The 20,539-nt window shown below is 37.4% G+C and overlaps 1 protein-coding gene across 5 annotated transcripts in view; it reads left to right on the forward strand.

Annotated features, from left to right (window-relative positions):
* Positions 1-862: 862 nt before the first annotated feature.
* LOC127520973 (membrane-associated phosphatidylinositol transfer protein 2) overlaps positions 863-20,539 on the forward strand; it is a 68,961-nt gene continuing 49,284 nt past the window's right edge. The window contains exon 1 of one of the 5 annotated variants that reach the window (XM_051909745.1): positions 863-1,505. The gene's annotated coding sequence lies outside the window, so the exon portion shown is untranslated. Of the gene's footprint in view, positions 1,506-18,715; positions 18,963-20,539 lie in introns of those variants that run through there. The other 4 variants (XM_051909748.1, XM_051909749.1, XM_051909750.1 and 1 more) reach the window with 4 other exon arrangements.

Genomic DNA, 20,539 nt, shown 5'->3' on the forward strand with positions numbered 1-20,539 from the left:
TATAAACATGCAATTGCAAGAAAAAAGTCAGAATTGTGAGATATAAACATGCAATTGCAAGAAAAAAGTCAGAATTGTGAGTTTATATTTCACAATTCTTAATTTACAACTCGCAATTGCAAGTTTATCTTGCAATTCTGAAAACCCAAAATTGAGGAAAATTGAGGAATTGCGAGTTTATATGAAAGTCGCAATTATCTTTTACATTTTTTAAAATTGCATTACAGAAACAACTTTTTTCTTACAATTGCGAGTTTATATCTGTCAGTTCTGAGAAAAGACATCATAATTGTGAGATATAAACTCGCAATTGCGAGGAAAAAAGTCAGAATTGTGAGATATAAACATGCAATTATCTTTTACATTTTTTAAAATTCCATGACAGAAACAAGCTTCAATAAACTATCCACTTTCATTGAATGAAAAAGAGCTGCTTGGACGTTTTGCAAAAATCTAGCCAAACTTTTATTCCACAGAAGCATGAAAAATGGCTTTGAAATGGCACAAGGGTGCGTAAATGATTTTATTTTATGGGTAAACCATCCCTTTAAATTTCAGTCTACATTTACGCTACTTTTTTGTCCTAGTCCCCATCCACTTCCATTGTATTAACTAGAGCAGCTTGGAGTTTCAGCAAATTATCACCCTCTGTGTTCCACAGAAAAAAGAAATTCATATGAATTTTGAACAACGTTACGATGAGTAAACAATGACAGAATTTATTTATTTTTTTTTTTTTTTTTACCCCCTATCCCTTTAAAAAACTTTTACAACAGCGGCGATTTAGTTATCGCATTACGGCAGGCCGCCGCCAGAGGGCGCTACGGCGATGGAAAAATAACCCCTAGAGGAAGGGGAGAGGCGAATTTACCATCCAATGATATCGGACCAGAAATGATGCTACTCGCACTTTCGGTAAAGATAGAAAGAAGGAAAGGACGTGCACGCACAGAAAAGCTAGGTCAAGGTTTTCAAAAAGAGCATATGCTTTAAATAGATCCGCAGAACCCACGGGACGCCACGCAAATGCGCGGATCAGCATACCTGTACAGTTTTTCTGCACGCTGTTTTTAAAGGATCCTCTACATCAGCTGCAGCGGATATAATGATGCAGGAAGCCTCACTGCCGCTGCTCTATATGCTGAAAACAACAATGCAAAGGCAGTGACAGCCGAGCTCGAGCTCTAGTGTGGTTTAACCAGTCCTGTCACTTCCTCCTCTTTGACGTGTGCATGTTTTGGACTGTCAGTAGTACGCTGTATTTTAAAACCACAGGACTTTTTTTTTGATTGCATGGAAGACAGTGTTGGCCTGCTTTCCTGTTTTATTTAGTCGGATGAACAGGTAGCCAGCGGCTCGCTTACACACAGCGCGAGGAAATAGCGTTGCAGCGACCGGCAGACACCTCGACCTGCGGCGGGGATGTATGTGAGCTAAAGCCGCCGGATATTGATGGCCGCGTCGCTCTGATAAGAGCCGATTTGAGCTAAAACTCCGCGACGGAGGTAAGAAAAACAAAGCCCGCGAAATATCTGCTCGCGCGGTTGTCACATTTGAAATGTAATTCTCAACGCTCATATTTTTTCATTTTAACGGTCGCTTGCGAGTTAGCTAGTCACGGCCTTCTCTAGCTGTCATTCGTGACCAAAATAAATAAATAAACACCATAAACCCTGATTTAAAAAAAAAAAAAAAAAAAACGGATTACCCTATTTAAACAAACCATTTGGGAGTTATAATGAGATTAATGTATGTGGGTATTAAAGGGGTTAATTAATTGTGGAAGAGATTATTGTATTATTTAGATGCTGTAATTTTAGTCTTATCTTCAGTCTTTTACAATTGTCTAGATTAGATGGGATTCATAAATTGGCCAATCTTAACGGTAGCATGAATAGTTAATGAAGGTTATCACTGGCCAGTCAAATTACTTATCACAGTTTGATATTGTAGTCAAACTCCTGTACTGTACCTGTAATAATGTATGCAGTATTAATGATTCAGTTTGTTGAATTAACATTGAATTTATTGATATTTTCATGGATATTTGGCAAGATATCTTTATCTTTAAAGAGCCTTCTATTTTTGTGTAATTTAAGTTATAGATGGGAATGGAAATGGATCATTTTTTGATTATGATTATGAGATATATAGTTTGGTTTTTGGGGTGTTGAATTTGTGACCTCTTACTGTCCATCAAAGGTAATTAGCTTTTAGGAGATAACCTACCTGGATGAAGAAGATTACTGAGCTCTACAAGTAACATTTTCCACTTTACGTACACCCATATAACACATGAATACCTGATTTGAGTGATTCTGTGATGTAAATAAGTGATGTAACTATTTTGATGTCAACATTTTAGGTTGACAATTAACACTGTTTCCACAATCTGGAAAAACTGTAAATACGGGTTTTTAATGTAGTGATATACAGGCCAGGAAAGGTCATTTACGTTTCCATTTTGAATATACATTTTTCAAATTATGCTAAGCTCTAAAGTATCTTATTAGATATACATTTCTTTTTGTAAATATAACTTCTGCCGTATGATTTTTGGGAAAAACTGGGTCATCTCAATAGGCTGGTCATATAAATGACATTTTTGTGTGCATGTCTGTATAATTATTGTCCATTTTTGTGGGGTTGTTTCCTTGATGACCTTGTTTGTCTTGGTCTATTGGATGCTAAAAGTTAATCAACTCTTAGAAATAACTTACTTGGTTAAAGATTAGAAAGCCCTTGCTGTTCCGTTACTCACAGACAAAAAGAGTTTGAACTGTTTTAGATATAGTTTGGCTTATTCTGTCTAGCATCCATCCATCCCTCGTTCTGTCAGTCCATCAGTCCATCCATCCATCCATTCATCCATCCATCCAACTAAAGTTGACCATTATAGGGTTTTCATTGGTTGATTCTAAATTTGTACATTTGCTCCTCCAGTCCTAAATATGTGGTTCCATTCTCGGTCACCTGTCTTTGATTAATAAACACATCGAACACAGTCCTGCATCATCCAGTAATAATTTCAGTCTTGTCAAGATAATTAGGACGTTCTTCATGTCTTAATCGCAGGGTCACAATTATCTTGTCATGGAATTGTTAATTTTAGCTGCCATTCCACTTCAGAGGCTCTTTTTGTCACGCGCACGCAGGACACTCCCTTTCGCTAGCAATCTACATTTTTAGTTAGCGAGACCTCATAGTTTGCCATGTTCTTTTCAAGAACATCGATGGAGAGGAAAAAATGCTTCCCTGTATCTAATTATCTTGCCAAAATGATTAGGTTTGTCCTTAATGAATCCTGTTATGAAGCAGCCATCGTAGAAAGAATGAGTCAGAGTATTGATTGCCTTCCACTCCCCCCCCATCCTCACCGCCCCGGCCGGAGAACGCCTGCTAATGGCTGCAGCTCTGGCAGGGATGTATGGGTGGACGGCGGTGAGGCAAGCCGCTGCCAGGCTCATGACAGCATGCCGATATGACCCCGACACGGTCAGCAGCGGGTTGTTGCCACACCGGAGAGAAGGAAGCGAATCAACGGGGCGACACTACGCAGTTGCACCTTGTTATTTATAGCCACATAGTAAACATTGAAATGTATTCCCTCCAAACAAGGCAACTGAGCATGCTAGGGGCCACAAAGCTGCTACGGAACATACGTGTGTTCATATGGGCCAGGAAGTTTGTCATCCATTGTGAGAGAGCCTTTTCTGTGCATTCTTTGCAATGGCTTTTCCTTGGGTAGAAATTTTACCATTGTATATCACATAACTAGGCATGTCACATTATAGATATCTTTGCTGGAAAATCAACCCCAAAATGTTATATATATTACATAAAAATGTAGAAATACCATTTTTTGATAAACCATTGAATTAAATACTTTAATACTTGAAAAGATGACAAATGAATGTCTGGTAGCAAATCAAAGCACCATAACAGATTTTTATGTAATATTTAAAGGGTTAGTTCAGCCAAAAATGAAAATTCTGTCATTAATTACTCACCCTTATGCCGTTCCAAACCCGTAAGACTTTTGTTCATCTTCAAAACACAAATGAAAATCTTTTTGATGAAATCTGAGAGATTTCTGTCCCTCCATTGACAGCTATGCAATTGAAACTTTGACGCTTCAAAAAGTTCATTAAGAGATCGTAAAACTAATCCATATGATCAGGGTGGTTTAGTCTCTTTAATTTTCTGAAGAGACACAATTGCTTTATATGATGAACAGATTGAATTTACGCTTTTATGTTCAATATATGTTAATTTTATATTTACAACCTACATTTAAACCATGTCTACATTAAATAAATAGCTTGCATTTTAATCAACTAGAAATCTGCGACAGGTTTCAGAGTGAACGGTATGTTTTTTGCCAGAGTTTTTTTTTAATTTTATTTTTAATTTTTTTTTTTTATTATATATAAGTATTTTTTAGTAGTGCCGTACTATAAACTGTATAGCCAAATCTCTTCCGATTGACTTGTTTATACCCTTGCATGGTACATATCATCAGTGTTGGGGGTAGTCTCACGTAGCCAGACCTTCAGACGGCAGAAGGTCTGGACTCCGTCGCAGCTTTCGTTGGCCAAGGACCGCCTAGACTGACATGTAAAGCAACCAATCATGTAAAGCAACCAAACAGTTTGTTTTGTTCCACGTCATGTTTAGGAGCATGATAATGTAACGTCGATGTCCGTACAATTACAGACCGGAGTGTAAAACTCTTTGATGTATTTTGAAGATTCTATGCCGCAGACTTTACATGCTTCACATACTTCACATACTTTTGAAAACATGATAGCTTTCATTTTCCATGAGGGGGTTTGGCTTAGTGGTAGGTTTGTTTCCAGGCAGACCGTTAAAGAACACGACACACACGTCTCCTAGAAATTCTGTAGAATTCAACCATTGAGATGACGATTTTGAAACTCCTGAAGTGTTTCCAATTTTGTGTGCCATATTCATCAGACATTCAGCCAACGGTCCTTGTGTGTGATGTCTGAGGCTATGTTGGGGGTGACGCATTACAAGTAATGTGAGTTACGTAATCAGATTACCATTTTTGAAAGTAACAAGTAAAGTAATGCATTACTTTAAAATTCACAATAAAATATCTGAGTTACTTTTTCAAATAAGTAACACATTACTTTGTTTTCCCATTTATTGACTGATAGCTCTCCTGACCCCATGTTGAGAGAAATCGGGAGTAAGTGTAGAGGTGTTTTGTGCGCTATGTGAACATGATGGAAATTGTAGTTCTAGACTAAATGTGAGCGGGCATTTACTCATCTCACTTGCACAAGCGGATTCACTATTCCTCAGAAATGAATGAAAACAGTAAAATGCAAACTCAAGAGTATTATGCAAACCTGCAACTATTAGATATGCTAAATAATACAAATATACTTTATATATTTAATGTCACTTTATTACCCAATGTCTTTGCTGCTGATCTTCAATGATCCTATTCAACCATATGAATAAGCAAAAATGACTTCAGTTAAACATCACATTTGTGTTTAATTTTTTTGTTTTTATTGCTGAAGTAAGTCATTTCACTTTTGGTGTGAAAGGGCCTTTACATTTGCCAAAAATAGACCTTTTTTGTTGTTATTAAAAACAAACAAGCAAGCCCAGCCCAACACATTACTTTCCATAGGGAGTAACACAATATTGTAATGCATTATTTTTAAATTGCTTTACCCAACACCACATATCATCATTCTGCCCAAGCCCTTTCTTTAAAAACAAAATCTTGCATTCGTGTGTGTGATATGACTGACAGTCGTTGGCGTACAGTGGAATCTGTTAACCTGTGTAACAGTAGCACTTTTCCCTCGAGCGGGCAGAGAGTGTAACAGAGACGCTCGACCCTCTCGTCTCCAGACACTATATCTCTCAGGTGAGACCATTAATAAATGAAGTGTGTAGGTTTATGTGCGAGCTCTTTGTATCATGTTTTAGTATAGCTTGTTCCGGATCTCCTTGAGTATTCGTTGGGGAGAATCATCCCATCAGTCATTCCGGCATTGATGCGTCCTGTTCTATTTCTTGCTGGATTTTCTTGGCGAACGTTTCCACTGGGCACCACTGGTTTCTCCGCTTCCAGATATACCCATTGTGCTCGTTAATAAGCGTACTGTAGCAGGAAATGTGTTGGTGTTGGCAGAAGAGCTGTGTGGGCATATGCTTGGGTGTTTTTATATAACTTACGGAAAGTTACAAATAACCATACCATCTCCATCGACATCTCTATTCCCTGTTCTGCTCATTAGTCAGCTCAGCTGATCTGGAAGAGTTGATTCCCGCAGTTCACAAGAGGAACAGCATCTGCATTCATTCTAGATCTGTTTTTAGATGGCTTGGATGAGGATCCGTAACAGAATGATCATGGGATCTTAATGGAATAATTCACCCAAAAATGAAAACTTTACTCAGCCTCATGTCTTATCAAACTTTTTTCTATGGAACACAAAAGGAGAATTTTGAAGGATGTTTATGCAGCTCTTTTTTTTTTAAACCACAATTAAAGGAATAGTTCACCCAAAAATGAAAATTATCCCATGATTTACTCACCCTCAAGCCATCCTAGGTGTATATGATCTTCTTTCAGACGAACACAATCTGAGATATATTTAAAAATATCCTGGCTCTCCTAAGCATTATAATAGTAATGAACGGGGGGCGTGTTTTGAAGCCCAAAATGCATCCATTCATCATAAATATAATCCATACTGCTCCAGAGGGTTAATAAGGGCCTTCTGAAGCGAAGCGATGGGTTTTTGTAAAAAAAAATATATCCATATTTACAACTTCATGAAGTAAAATCCGATTGTGTTCGTCTGAAAGAAGAGAGTCATATACACCTAGGATGGCTTGAGGGTGAGTAAATCATGGGGTAATTTTCATTTTTGGGTGAGCTTTTAATAGTGGTCAGCTTCGACCATCCCTTTTAAGCTCCAAAAAATACAAAAGCACAATGCTTGCTGTGCATTATATTTCAAGTCTTCTAAAGTCACATGATAGTTTTGTGTGATGACTTGAAATATTTTGTCATTATTGGCCTAAAATCCACAGCTCTCAAAGCTAATATTGATTCATTCAAATGCGTAGCAAATGAAGACTTTCTTTTGGTCTGTTCATCAAACTATCATATGGCTTTGAATATAGTGTGCAAGTCATATGAGTTACTTTAATAGTGTTTTGTCACCTTTGTTGTTTTGTAAATGTTTTTGGAGTCATGATCAGCATTGGAGCCATGATCACTATAAACTGTTGTTGTATAAAAAATATAATTGAAAAAAACATAATAAAATGGCAATACAAGCTTGGATGAGTAAATAATGACTGAAATTCATTTGAGGGTGAACTATCCCTTCAAACACATCACAAGCCTCTGTGTGTTGAAATGTTACCATCCACTGACCCCGTCCTAATTTCACAAATGGAAAAGTTGCATAGGACAATCCCCAAGCGTTATTGCGCTCATGCTGCTTGTGACGGCATAGCCAAACGTCAATGTCTTTTGAAATTTTAATAGTGTTTGTCCGCCCCACTTACAGTAATAGACTTGGAAAGGCAATAACCTGAAAGGACCACTCTATTAGTACGGACTTACCTGCTTCTACCTCTTTTGTGACATCAGTACTTCAGGTTTTTGTTTGTGTGTGGGCAATAGCTGTTCTCCACTAAGCAGAGCGCTATTATTAATGAATGCAATCAGGAAATGGCCAGTTGGTCTTAATAGGTGCCTAATCTTGGTAACAAATGGGTCCGTGGTTGTGGGGTTTGTGTCATTATGGGCTCAGAATGTCGTGTCTGCCAGAAGAAACTGTATATTTCTCACTTTTTGCACTTGGAGCCCATTCAGACACTAATGGTTTTAGACTGTGTGGCGCTCTGAGGCCACGCCCACTTTTACTTTGATTGATGGTGTCGACTCCACTGAACTTAGAAAAGTGACTGATAAAAAGATGCTGGGATAGGCGATATGTATTTAATATATTTGTAATGTCTTTGCAATGATTTTGCTGACGATGTAAAATGAATCAACATTGTAAATATTCCTTTGATTTTAATGTACTTTTAAGTGGTAACACTTTAAAATAAGGTTTTGTTTGTTAACATTAGTTAACATGAACTAACAATGAAAAAAATTCTAAAGCATTTATGATTCTAATTTAGTAATACATTATTAAAATCAAAAGTTGTGAGCTAACATGAACTAACAATCAACAGTTGTATTTATGAATAAATACTGTAACAAATATTTTGCTCATTGTTAGTTAATATTGGTTAATGCAACTGATTTCCTGAAGATTGTATAATTAAGCTCATTTTATGATCTGTTCTTTTCTTGCTACTGACAGATGCTTTTATACATTTTTTATTTAAACATAATTTTCCATGAATCAGTGCAAACCATTCAATTACAAGCATTAGATAAATACAACAGAACAAAGATACAAATGAAATAAACTGTGCTTTATGTTTTTCAGGTAAGTCTAATAGTATTCAGGTACAGAAATTGAATAATCAAATGTAAAATAACACTGCATAGTCTTAACTGTATAAATTCAATATAATTAATGTTTGTTAAAGCTACAAATTTTCTTTGTATTTTGTTGTTTGATTAACATTAATGACTCAGACCGCAGCAGGAATATTAGGCTACTGTCACTTTAAGACTGAATGACTGATCCAATATAATGATACACATCTGTTTACATTCACGTGACCCGCAAGTGACTGTGTTTACGAGGATACTTGTCGAGACGGTCATCATTTTGAGCGCATGTATCTGTTCGAGCACAAATAGACGAGAAAGAGAATGTAATTCAGTGTTTGTTGTGCACAGAAAACAGCGCTTAAGTACCAAATTAAGTTCTCTTTGTGCGTTCAAATGGTTTTAAATTTCTTGAATGTTTAAACTGACAGGCCCTAAAACACATGCAAATGATAAACTTGCACTCTATGATGGTTGAACTTTGCAATTAATCCTGAGAATCACATGTTTCAAACTGCTGTGCCTGGTCTGTACGGATCACGTATCAACTACAATCCCTTGACTTGACATCACACATGCTGCGGTGTGACTATTGCGGATACGCACATCGTGATATCGATGTTAAAATGATACATCGTACAGCCCTATTCAGAACTCTTGATTCTGTGATACTTAAATATAAATATTGAGATACATGTTAAATATCATCAAAAAGCTGAAAATGATGGCATGTTTGTGTCTCTTACACAAAATTTGTCAACAAATTCTGATCCACAATCACAATTTTTCAATAGTTGTTTTAAACTGTTGTATGTGCAGGAGTTTGTAGATCGGTTGATTTTGTTTTCTTGTGAGGTTTGTGTTCAATCTCCTGTGGCCTGTTGCACAAAGCCGGTTTCAGTTGCTATCCAGGTATGTTTGAGATTAGTTTGAGCAAACTCTAGTTTTTCGGGCTCACGTAAGTGGATTGGTTTTTAGTGGTGTTCATCGCCATGCTAACTTACGCTACATGGCTAACCTGCTCTGGAGCAGGTTTTATTCTGGGTTAGAGATCGCAAACTAAAACTGGACCAATCAGCTGTGAGTAAAGTGACTTGTATCTGATGCAACAAAGCCACTTCCACTGTATCTCTCCCTCCAAATTAAACCAGTTTAGAGTGAAAGAAATGTAGAGACAAAATTGCTCATCTTTTGCTGATAATTATTTATTATATTTATATTATATGAATTATAATGATGTATAATTCATATAATATATTCATATAATTATGATATTAATTGACAAGCAATATTAAACTTTGCTTTTAAATGAATATAAATATAATACATGTGTTCATATATAATGCATTTACAAAAAGTGTATTCATTTAAGCTGTTTGTGAACTTATATAAATTATTAGGCCCATTTCTTTGATTCACATGCATTGATATAGTCAGATATTTTCTCAAACTCTGTTTATTCCTGCCTTGTAAATGCATTTAATTTCATTATATTTTTTCATAATGATCTCTTAACTTTCAGCAGAGAAGTGAATAGCGCTGACTCTCGCAAGAAGTGAATCAAACTGATGCCCGTGTCACACTTTCAGGTTGCACGCTCTTCAGAGTTAATCGCAAACTCTGAACTAAACCTGAGTTGACAGAGAATGTTTATACTGAGCGTTGTGAGACCGCTGAACCTGATCTAAACCAGGTTGGATTTATCTGGGTTTGTCAACTCTAAACCTACTGAAACTCAGCTAGCTTCATGCAACAGGGCTCTGGCTGTAAAATGATATTCAATATCAAACACCTGATGCAGTATTCAACAGTGTGATCGATTTTTCAAGCCTCAAGTTATGCTAATTTCACATAAAAATCGATGGTAGTCCAAGTCGTTCTGTTCTACAAACTGATTTTTCATATTTGCTCTGCCTTTTGAATATTTACACGCAGCTTAGTGTTGAACCTGGCACGTATTTCCATTTATGGTTTTCATCATTACCAGTTAATCAAATCCAGAAACAACAGCTCGATTAGATGCATTGATTATGGTGTCTGTGGTGAGGCTTTTTGGCTTCTGCAGTTCGGCAATGTTCCTCTCCGAGTTTGTATCTGATAGGGTACCAGGGCCAGTGGAATTTTCCCTCCACTGCACACAGCAACCCGCTTACGCCATCAGCCCTTTCATCATTCTGTCGAAACAGCCTTGTTGCTCACTTGCTAAGCGATTTGCATTTTATTGTGAGGTTTTTAGATTTGCATTTGTTATTTCAGCAGGTATTTGCAACGCAAAGCAACGCAGAAGGAGATGAGGAAAGGAGTTGAGGAAAGATTTCCATTGATAAATTTTATGCTTAGCTGTAGAGTATCAAGAGACAGGTTTAAAATGATATATCCTCAGTGTACAGGTGTCATATTTGCATATATTTATCCCTATCATGGATTGAGTTTGGGAGATTTTCTTTGGCTCATAATATGTGTTTGGTTGCATTTGTATGTCACGGTGTTTTTGCATTTTCCCTCCTAGCCACGTTATTTGTTCCTCCCCATTACCCAACAGCATATCAGCAATCGCATCAGGTATCCACCTTATGAAACTCATGCATTATACTCCGAGCCCCCTAATGTGCTCCGCCAACACCAGCGATGTACCATCTCAGCCTCCGACGGAAGCCGTTTTCTCAATAGGTTCCATTTTTCCTGCGACCGGCCCCTAAAAAGGCTTTTTAATAGCCCAGAGTAGAAGCTCTGCATGAGATGAGTGGCTGACGATTATCTGAGCTCAAATCCCCGTGAGGTGAGTGATTTATTACAATAATTTAAAGAAACGAGTGAGCACGGAGGCGAGCCACTATCAGCTGGCCCGCTCTATAAATAAACTGCCTTTTCTCATCATCCGCCCCTCACGTCAAGGGTTTGTTTGCGCTTCCCTCTTCCTCCATTTATTCATGTGTCTTGTGTAGCGGCGCGTTGTCTCCGACTTATTTGCCTCTAATTTATCTGAAGCAGAAGAGACTTCGGATGTTGTGATAAGAATTTTATGGTGTTTTCAAAAAAGCTTAGTTGGAAGCGAAGCATGTCGCTCGTGTGAGCGATTAGTAAAAAGGAAACACTTTGGAATGGGTTATTTGTTATTCTGTTTTGGCAGTGATGCATTTTGTCCATGCAAAACTGTTGTACTTTACATACGTAAACAGACTTTGCATATGCAGACGAATTCATAAAAAAATATTTTTTTAATTTTGATTTTGATTTTTAAGACGTTATGGCCTGGTTTCACAGACAGGGCTTAGATTAAGCCAGGATTAGGCCTTAGTTCAGTTAGGTAGCTTTTATAAACATGCCTTAGAAAAACATTACTGGTGTGCATCTTGAGAGAAAATGGCACTGACATATTTTAGGAGATTTTAAGATACTCTCAGTTAAAAAAGCTCAAACATGCATTTTAGTCTGGAACTAGCTTAAGCCTCTTCTGTGATACCGGGCGTAAATGTATAAACTACGTTTTTTGTTTTCTGAAGAAAATGTTAGTGAGGCTTTTTGATTTCAAGTGGCACGATACTACATGTGGCTGGTTGCCAGGGTGTTGCTATGCAGTTGGTGTTCTGGGTGGATTCTAGAGATGGGCATTTTTGTCAATTTTTCACTTTGAGTACTGATAAGGTTTTAAAAATGAATACTCAGGGGTGGGGCATGACTGGCATACACTGTTGCGAAAATTATATTATATAATTATATGACATGAAAATATGTCAAAAAAAATAACATTGCAAGATTGCATGAGGTGAAGCTGAAGAATAAATGAACACCATTAAACTGAAGCCCGTTCTATACGACACATCCTATATGAGATTACTCAGACAACATCAAAGTAATATTAGGGCCTACAACTTACATCGGCACAAAAGGACGCAAATACACATGTGAACTTGACAGTGCTTGTTTGAATGTGTTATTCTCGTTGTGGATGCGCTCTTCTACAATGTAACAACAACGCTGAAACACGGGCGACTAAAGCACGAAGAATTTACAACGTTCTATTACAATAGTGTTCTCGTTATAATGTTATATAGGCACATCTTGCACGTATTTTCATGATCATAGTGATTCCAGTCATCACTGCACACGTTCAAATCCATAGTTTCACTTTATTTCATTTTCATGATTGATCATTGCCATCACATCTGAGTACTCGTGCACATCCCTAGCGGTTTCCCTCCGTTTTTTTGTGCTGTTTTGTTCTTTAGACTTATATTTAAGGACCTAAGATTAGGGATGCATGATATATCGGCCAACATATCGTATCGGCTGATAAATGGTCATTTTTTTATGTTTTCGTTATCGATCCGATAAGAGAATTTAAATGCCACTTGAAATCAATAACCTTTGTTAATGTTAGTTAATAAAATATTTGTGTTCATGTTAGTTCACAGTGAATTAACCAATATTAATAGATACAACTTCGGATCTTAAAAATGTTCCGTTTAACTAAGATTAATACATCCTGTAGAAGTATAAAGTGTATGCACGTGACGTCAGCATTGGCCGGAGTGACTGCGGTTACGCCCACTGAGTGGCAGCATTGGTTTTCAGCGTGAATTCCACGAAAAACACACGAAACACATCTAAAACGGGAAAGAGATGTGCGATTGCCTGTACAGATAGATTTGACAAGAAATCTATTTTTACAGACTGCCGAAAGCTACAGAAAAGAGAAGCAAATAGGTCGCTGCAATTCACAGAAACAACTGCACTCCAGGCAGCAAAACATGGATTTGCAGTTATCATTTTATCAACATGTTGAATTTTGATGTAAAATCATACCTTATATATTGTATTGTTATATATTGCATTGACAACTCATCAATTAAATATTTAGCATCTTATATTCTGCATAATTGGATGATTTTAAATAAACACTAACAAAAACTATACAATTTTTGGGGCCGGACGATATTACAATGTGTATAACATTGATATAAGTGATCCCCCGGATTTAGACCTACCTATATTGTATTTGCGTTTTACTTATATTTGTATTTCCCCGGCATCGAAATCAGGCACATATCAGGAAACACGATTCCTGGCTGCATGTCAATATCCATGGATCACTGGATCTTTAAGTTGTAAGGAACACTATATCGAAATTATACTGATTATCGTTTGTTTTACTTGCGTTTTCGCAGATTAAATTCCCTATTAAATCCAGTAACGCAGCAGGATCTTTTGCCACTCAGTCCGACTGAGGGGGCGTGTTCCGGCGGGAAAGTGACGTCAATGCATACCCTCTATTGTTCGTTCATTGTTAGTCCATGTTAACTAATGCTAACAAAATGAAACCTTTTTTCATAAAGAAAGTTGGACTAACATTTAGATTTATAGGCCAATATATTGGTTATTGGCTTTCAAATATAAAGATTTATCAGTGCATCCCTACTTAAGATATATCAAGACTTTTTTGTTTTATTGTCCACCAGGTAAAAATCATAATTCTGATCAGTCGATGTGTTTCTGGGAACCGCAGCTTGGCTTTAGTGAGCCAATATTCATCATTGATAGTTTTCATTCAAATGAATTGTGGTACCACATATTATCATGCAAGTTTTTCCAGTGCAACCTTTGGTTAAACAAGAACATGTCAGATGTTTGAGGGGAATTTTGGTACATGCAAATAATCATTTACAAAGTCATAATTCTGATCAGTTAGCATGTTTCCTCAACAAAACATGAGGAAGTTACTGAAGGTTTGTTAAAATCTTAGCAGACACTGTTTATTGTTTCGTTTTAAAGAATTTGCTTTAGCCTTTGACACCTACAAATGAGATAATGGTGTTAATTCTCATGGCTGTAATGCAAATAACCTCTTTTTATTCTCCGCTATCAAGATGTACAAGACAAAATTTATCACAATAGCCAGCAGTTGTAATATTCAAAACACTCCCATGTCCTGTTAGACAACGTGTCCAAAGCAAAGGAAACAGAAGGAAGCTCTTTGTCATCATTGTGTGCTCATGGATTTACCATTGCATATAAAAATCCTGTTTTATTTTGTCGTGTTCTGCAGTTACGCTGGACCAGTGACGTGGGTCATGTGCGTTCAGAGCCAGCAAGTGTCAGACTCCTGCGTCTGCGTTTTGTCGGCAGCGTTGAGACGAGGTGAATTAAATTTAACAAATTGCCATTGCTAGATAGACGGGTCTGTTAACAGAAACCTGCTGATGGCGAGATAACGGACGAGTGGCGTTTGGTGCTGAACACAACAGGCTCCGTCGTCAGGTTGGCTAGAAGGATGTGAAATGTCAAACATACCCAGAGTCCCCAACCTATTTCCTGTTTTTGAACTTCACATAGTGAGACATGCATACCACTTCTTTTAAGGTTTTAAGTGTGGTTGTCACGATAGCAGTAAGAGTGAAATTTCTTTATTCACAATACTAAAATTTAAATTTTAACTCCACAAAAATGCTATTGTACACACTTCATTTAAAAACTTAGTTACACTATCGTTCAAAAGTAAGATTTTTTTATTGTTTTTGAAAGAAGTCTCTTCTGCTCACCAAGGCTACATTTATTTGTTCAAAAATACAGTAAAAACAGTCATATTGTGAAATTATTACAATTTAAAATAACTGTTTTCTATGTGAATATATTTTAAAATGTAATTTATTCCTGTGATCAAAGCTGAATTTTCAGCATCATTACTCCAACCTTTAGTGTCACATGATCCTTCAGAAATCATTCTAATATGCTGATTTTCTGCTTAACAAACATTTCTTATTATCACTAATGTATAAAACAGTTGTGCTGCTTCATATTTATGTGGAAACTGATACATTTTTTTCAGGGTTCTTTGAATAGAAACTTCAAAATAACTTTATTTGAAAGATTTTTTTTTTTTTGTAACAATGTACAAGACCTCCATTTTATACTGTGACTTTTGATCAGTTTAATACATCCTTGCCGAAAAAAAGCATTTATTTCTTTAAAAAAAAAAAAAAAAAAATCTTACCGACCCCAAACTTTTGAACGGTAGTGTAAATATTAAAGAAAATATTTAATAGGATAATTTTAAAGTAAAACATTAACTAGTTAAAAAAATATCATGTCATTGTATCATAATTACATTATTAAATAACAATTACTTCAAGAGTTGCCAAGTAGTTATTGAAATAAATAGCGTTTAATAGTTTTATGCCAGATGAAATTAGCTATGTCATCATCTTGTTATCATAATAGTTTTCAGTTTCTCTCCTGTAGGCATCCCGTATGACATCGGGTGTCTGGAGCTGCTGTGCTGACTAACTAACCTCATGCGTTATCGAAATTGTAAACCGCTTCGAGATGCCCAATCGTGGTGGACGCCAACCTTAAAGAAATCAATAAAGAGCTCTTAGCGTCCCTGCAGAGCTTAAGGCAGGGCCATATGAAATGTCACACATATCTAATCTACGGGCCGACCTCACATTAGCACTGTTTAAGTGAATTAATCTCAGAGGTCGATGTGTTTCTGGGAACCGCAGCTTGGCTTTAGTGAGCCAATATTCATCATTGATAGTTTTCATTAAAGTGAATTGTGGTACCACATATTATCATGCAGGTTTTTCCAGTGCAACCTTTGGTTAAACAAGAACATGTCAGATGTTTGAGGGGAATTTTGGTACATGCAAATAATCATTTACAAAGTCAACTATTGAAAGATTAATAATGGAATGAGATGATCTCAAACTGAGAGACTGTATATTTGCAAGAAGGTCACTTTGTCTTTTTTAAAGTAAAACTAAGTGGCCATTAATGTCTGTAGTTGGGTTAAACATTAGAACACAATGTTCTTGAGAGCAAACTAGACAGATGGCTTCTGTCCAGATATCTTTTGCAATTAAAGACGTAGTGATAATATCTGAAAAAATATGATGTAAGAAGATCACTTTTTACATATTCATCTTATCTTTGGTTGCATCACAATTCACATTCTTTTACTGCACACTAGAAGAACTTGTGACTGGTACAGACTAAGCGTTGTGAGATAGTACAGCAGTGGCAGCTTTTGCTCAAATTCCTCATCATTTCTTGGAAAGAGACCCAGCACAAATTCCACTTCCATATGACAAGGGATTGTGGGTAGTGGTAGGGATGCACCGATACCATTTTTTAAGGACCGAGTACGAGTACCGATACTTTTTTGCAGTACTCGCTGATACCGATACCTATACATTTATTAATTTCTCTCTCTCTCTCTCGCTCTCATTTTTTTTTTTGGTGATGTTGCAGTTTTCCAAGCACTACACAGTAAGACTAATGAATGTAGGACAGCTTCTTTATTATTACTCTAATGAAAAAAGTAATAATTTTTATGTGCTTGTCACAAACTTAAAGAACAAAAATTGAGTGAGGTATCGGTCTTTGGTATCGGGGGTATTTTTACGAGTACGTGTGCAAGTATATGAGCTTGGTATCGGGCCCGTTACCGATACTGGTATCGGTATCGGTGCATCCCTAGGTAGTGGTCTACCTGTATAGGTTTTTCAGTGGTTCATGCTTATATTTAGAGTGCAGGATGGCCAAAATAATGCTGATATAGCCTAAATGATTAAATTATGGCACATTTAGATGTACATAAAATTGTTTAAATTAAAAGAAAACTTGGTTGATTATGATTTCAATTTTTTAACTTTAGTTAATGTATAATGTTGCTGTTTGAGGATAAACAACATCTGGAAAGCTACGATGCTCAAAGTTCAATGCAAAGGGAGATATTTTCTTTTACAGAAATCGCTTTTTAAGGACTACAACAAACGGCTGGTAGGGACTACAACAATCTTCTTCCTGGGTTGTTGACATCAGTAACCCTAAAATGTACATAAACCCCGCCCCTGGGAACGCTTAACAAAGGGGGTGAGGCCATGTTGGGCTGCTTTAGAGAAGAGGAAGAGTTGTTGTAGTAGAGTGTTGTTGACATGCCGTCATTTTACGCCGGACTGCTTCACAAACGAGGGTCAATTCAGCGCTGGATTTGCACAAAAGATTAACATGACGGCACATGCTAGTGGATGAGTTGAATCAACTCCACAGCAACTACATAAATTTATCCACTAACCATTCAGAAACGTCCAGTTTAATTCTAAAACTTCTTCCTGAGTCTCTCCATCACTGTCTGACTCCGGTTTGAACAATGTAAGGCTGAACACCGTTACTGACAATCCTCATTTTGGCTGCGTGAGATTCTCCAGCTTTGTTGTTGTTGAGCAACCGAAGCGCGAGCTGTTAAAGCTCCGCCCTCTTCTGGAAAGCAGGCCGGGAGCAGCAGCTCATTTCCATTTAAAGGGACACACACACAAAAACGGCGTGTTTTTGCTCACACCCAAATAGGGGCAAATTTGACAAGCTATAATAAATGACACGTTCTGGGAACACCAGAGACTTACATTACATCTTGTGAAAAGAGCCATAATAGGTCACCTTTAAAAACTCATATGACCACTAATCATTAATTGAGTATTATTAGCTCAAAAAGCAAGTATGCGCACTATTTAGAATGGATAGTATGTAAATTGGAATGATGCCAAGGTCATTGCAAGTGTAAATAATAATTAATTTGAAGTATTGAAATATATAAGTTACTGGGAGGTCAGAATCAATGCCCGCAGAATTCCACAAAATTGGATCAGCCGTCATTGGTTAACATTAACACATTCCCCTTTCCCTTGTGTGTTTATTTATTAAATATTTTGGCTAATTTAATAATGCTTTTAGCCACTAATGAGAGTGTAGTACTCTCTGCAGTGTTTTAAATGTATTTTTACAGAATTCTGCAGATTTCCCTCCATAATCAGTGTGGGAAATGCAAAAGCGTTCAAAGGCTTGAGTCAGTTTATGAGGTTGGTGTCATTATGTCAGTTTCAATGACTCCTCCCTGTTCATTTTTCCCCCATTAATTTTCTTTTATTCCATTGATGCTGCGTAATGCTTATTGACAGACCTGCGCTCATATTAAACTGCAGATGTTCCTCTCCTCTCCACTGACTGAATCTAATAGCTATCAGTCAGTCTGGAAGAGCGAATGCAAACAGGAGGGGGCGGGGTCTCTCATGAGCACAGCAGTTAGTGGGCCGTCCCTGAGCCACTTTCATCACACCAACTCCAGCCAATCCCATAACAGCCTTTTGCATTTCCATGGCAACAGAGCTTTATAGCCTCACAAGAGGTGGATACAGGCGAAACGGCAGAGGAAAAAGGTTGCAAGTGAGAAGGAGATAAAAAAGAGACACATTTTTTTTCCTTCATGTTTCCCCGATGATTTAACTGGCAGCGTTTGATGACATCTTCATTCAGATCAGAGGATAAAATAGCACAACAATGGTGGCAGGATGCTAAAATGCTTCTGTTTGGGAATGAGATGTGGACCGGCTGCTTTCTGTCCATTTATCGGATCAGTTGGATAGACAGCATGATAAGCGCCATCTAACAGGTAAAATGTCTATGCTTGGACAGACGTCTTGAATCGCAGCGCCTGGTTCTTGACGCAACTGATAAACAGGTATTTTTTGAGGGGACTGAGAGTTCTGAGGGCTCAGTTCAGTCTGCATGTTTTTCCTGTTTTTGATCCGAGTCTCTAATGGAATGCTCATCAATCCCACAGCATTTTCACATGCAAATTCATCTGTGATGTCTCGGCTGTGATTTTTGCCATTCTTAAGACCCAAACAGCCTCACTTCATCTCGCAATTTAACTGATACACGCCTTTTGAGGGGGAAAAAAAATCTTAAATCCAATGATGTCAACATTTTTTAAGGATGTACATCACAAATACTGTTAGCTCAGATGGCGTTTCCTCGTATGTTTATATTTAGATACAAACAGGTTCTCTAATAGGTATCATTTTGATCAAAAGCTTGTTGAAGTGTGACAGATTCTGCTGCCCCTAAATGATGATATGCCATTTTAACTATGTGGACACTTGACACAAACAAGCAATTACCTTACCATGATAATTAATATGCCATTAAATGTTATTGCTCCCTTTTTAGTCGCTCTCACGCTCCTGTATTTTGCATTTAGCTTCCGAGATGTGCTTAAAAAAGATATCGGATTGTGGTGTCCGTATGTGAGTTTGTTTGGACACAAGTTCCTGGGAAAGCGGTCTCAGTAGGGAACTGTCTTCTTATAGTCACTTGCCAACGGAAGGAATTTTAGAAACCATCCGAACATAATTATGGAAAATTGCTCCTGATGCGAACTGCAGTGTGTGTCTTTTTGACGTTACAGATCAGTGACAACACATGCTCCGGTGTAGTACAGTATCATTTTAACCAGCTGGTGAGAAATAGGAAGATAATGCGCTGAAAATCCCTCTCCATAGTCACATATGTCAGTGTTGTGTGACACGTCTGACACGAATGAATCCCGTAGAGCTTGTGTTTTGTTTTAAAATGCCACGATAGGGGATCCAGGCGATCCAGACTAACCGGTTTCAATGGGAGTAAAGATGTCACCCGTGATGTTCTGTGAAGAATATGTAGATGTCTGTTCAAGGAAGCAGGCTTTGTTGGGAATGTACTGTGGCATCTGTCTCTGGCATGCAGCAGAACATCTTAGGCCTTCATGATGGTGTCTCAGTGCATTTTGGCTGATATTTCAGGTCTAGCCACAAGCCCAGAGTAGATGCACTGCTCAGGGTCCCTGACCTAGTTCAAGACCAAAATGCACCAGTGCTGGCAGCTGTGACTCACCAGCAGTGACCATTACAGATTTGTTCCTGGTCTCGATAATCACTTCCAGCTGTGACCTTTTATTGCCTGTCCTGTGGAAGAATGACGAAACCACAGATATTCTGACATATATATGCCAAAAGAGAATAAATTCAATCATTTTATTATGCTTTGTCATTTCTAAAACACTGTACTATTGTATTTGATATCCTTAATTTAGATTCTGTGGCGTTCCAAACCAGCATTTATTTGCATTTCTGTGGTTCCAAACTGGCAAAAGACATGTTTTTTTTATTTTTATTCGGAGCACAAACTGGAATGTTTTGCACATGGTGA

The sequence above is a fragment of the Ctenopharyngodon idella genome, chromosome 10 (genome assembly GCF_019924925.1).
Source record: "Ctenopharyngodon idella isolate HZGC_01 chromosome 10, HZGC01, whole genome shotgun sequence".
Classification (NCBI taxonomy): Eukaryota; Metazoa; Chordata; class Actinopteri; order Cypriniformes; family Xenocyprididae; genus Ctenopharyngodon; species Ctenopharyngodon idella.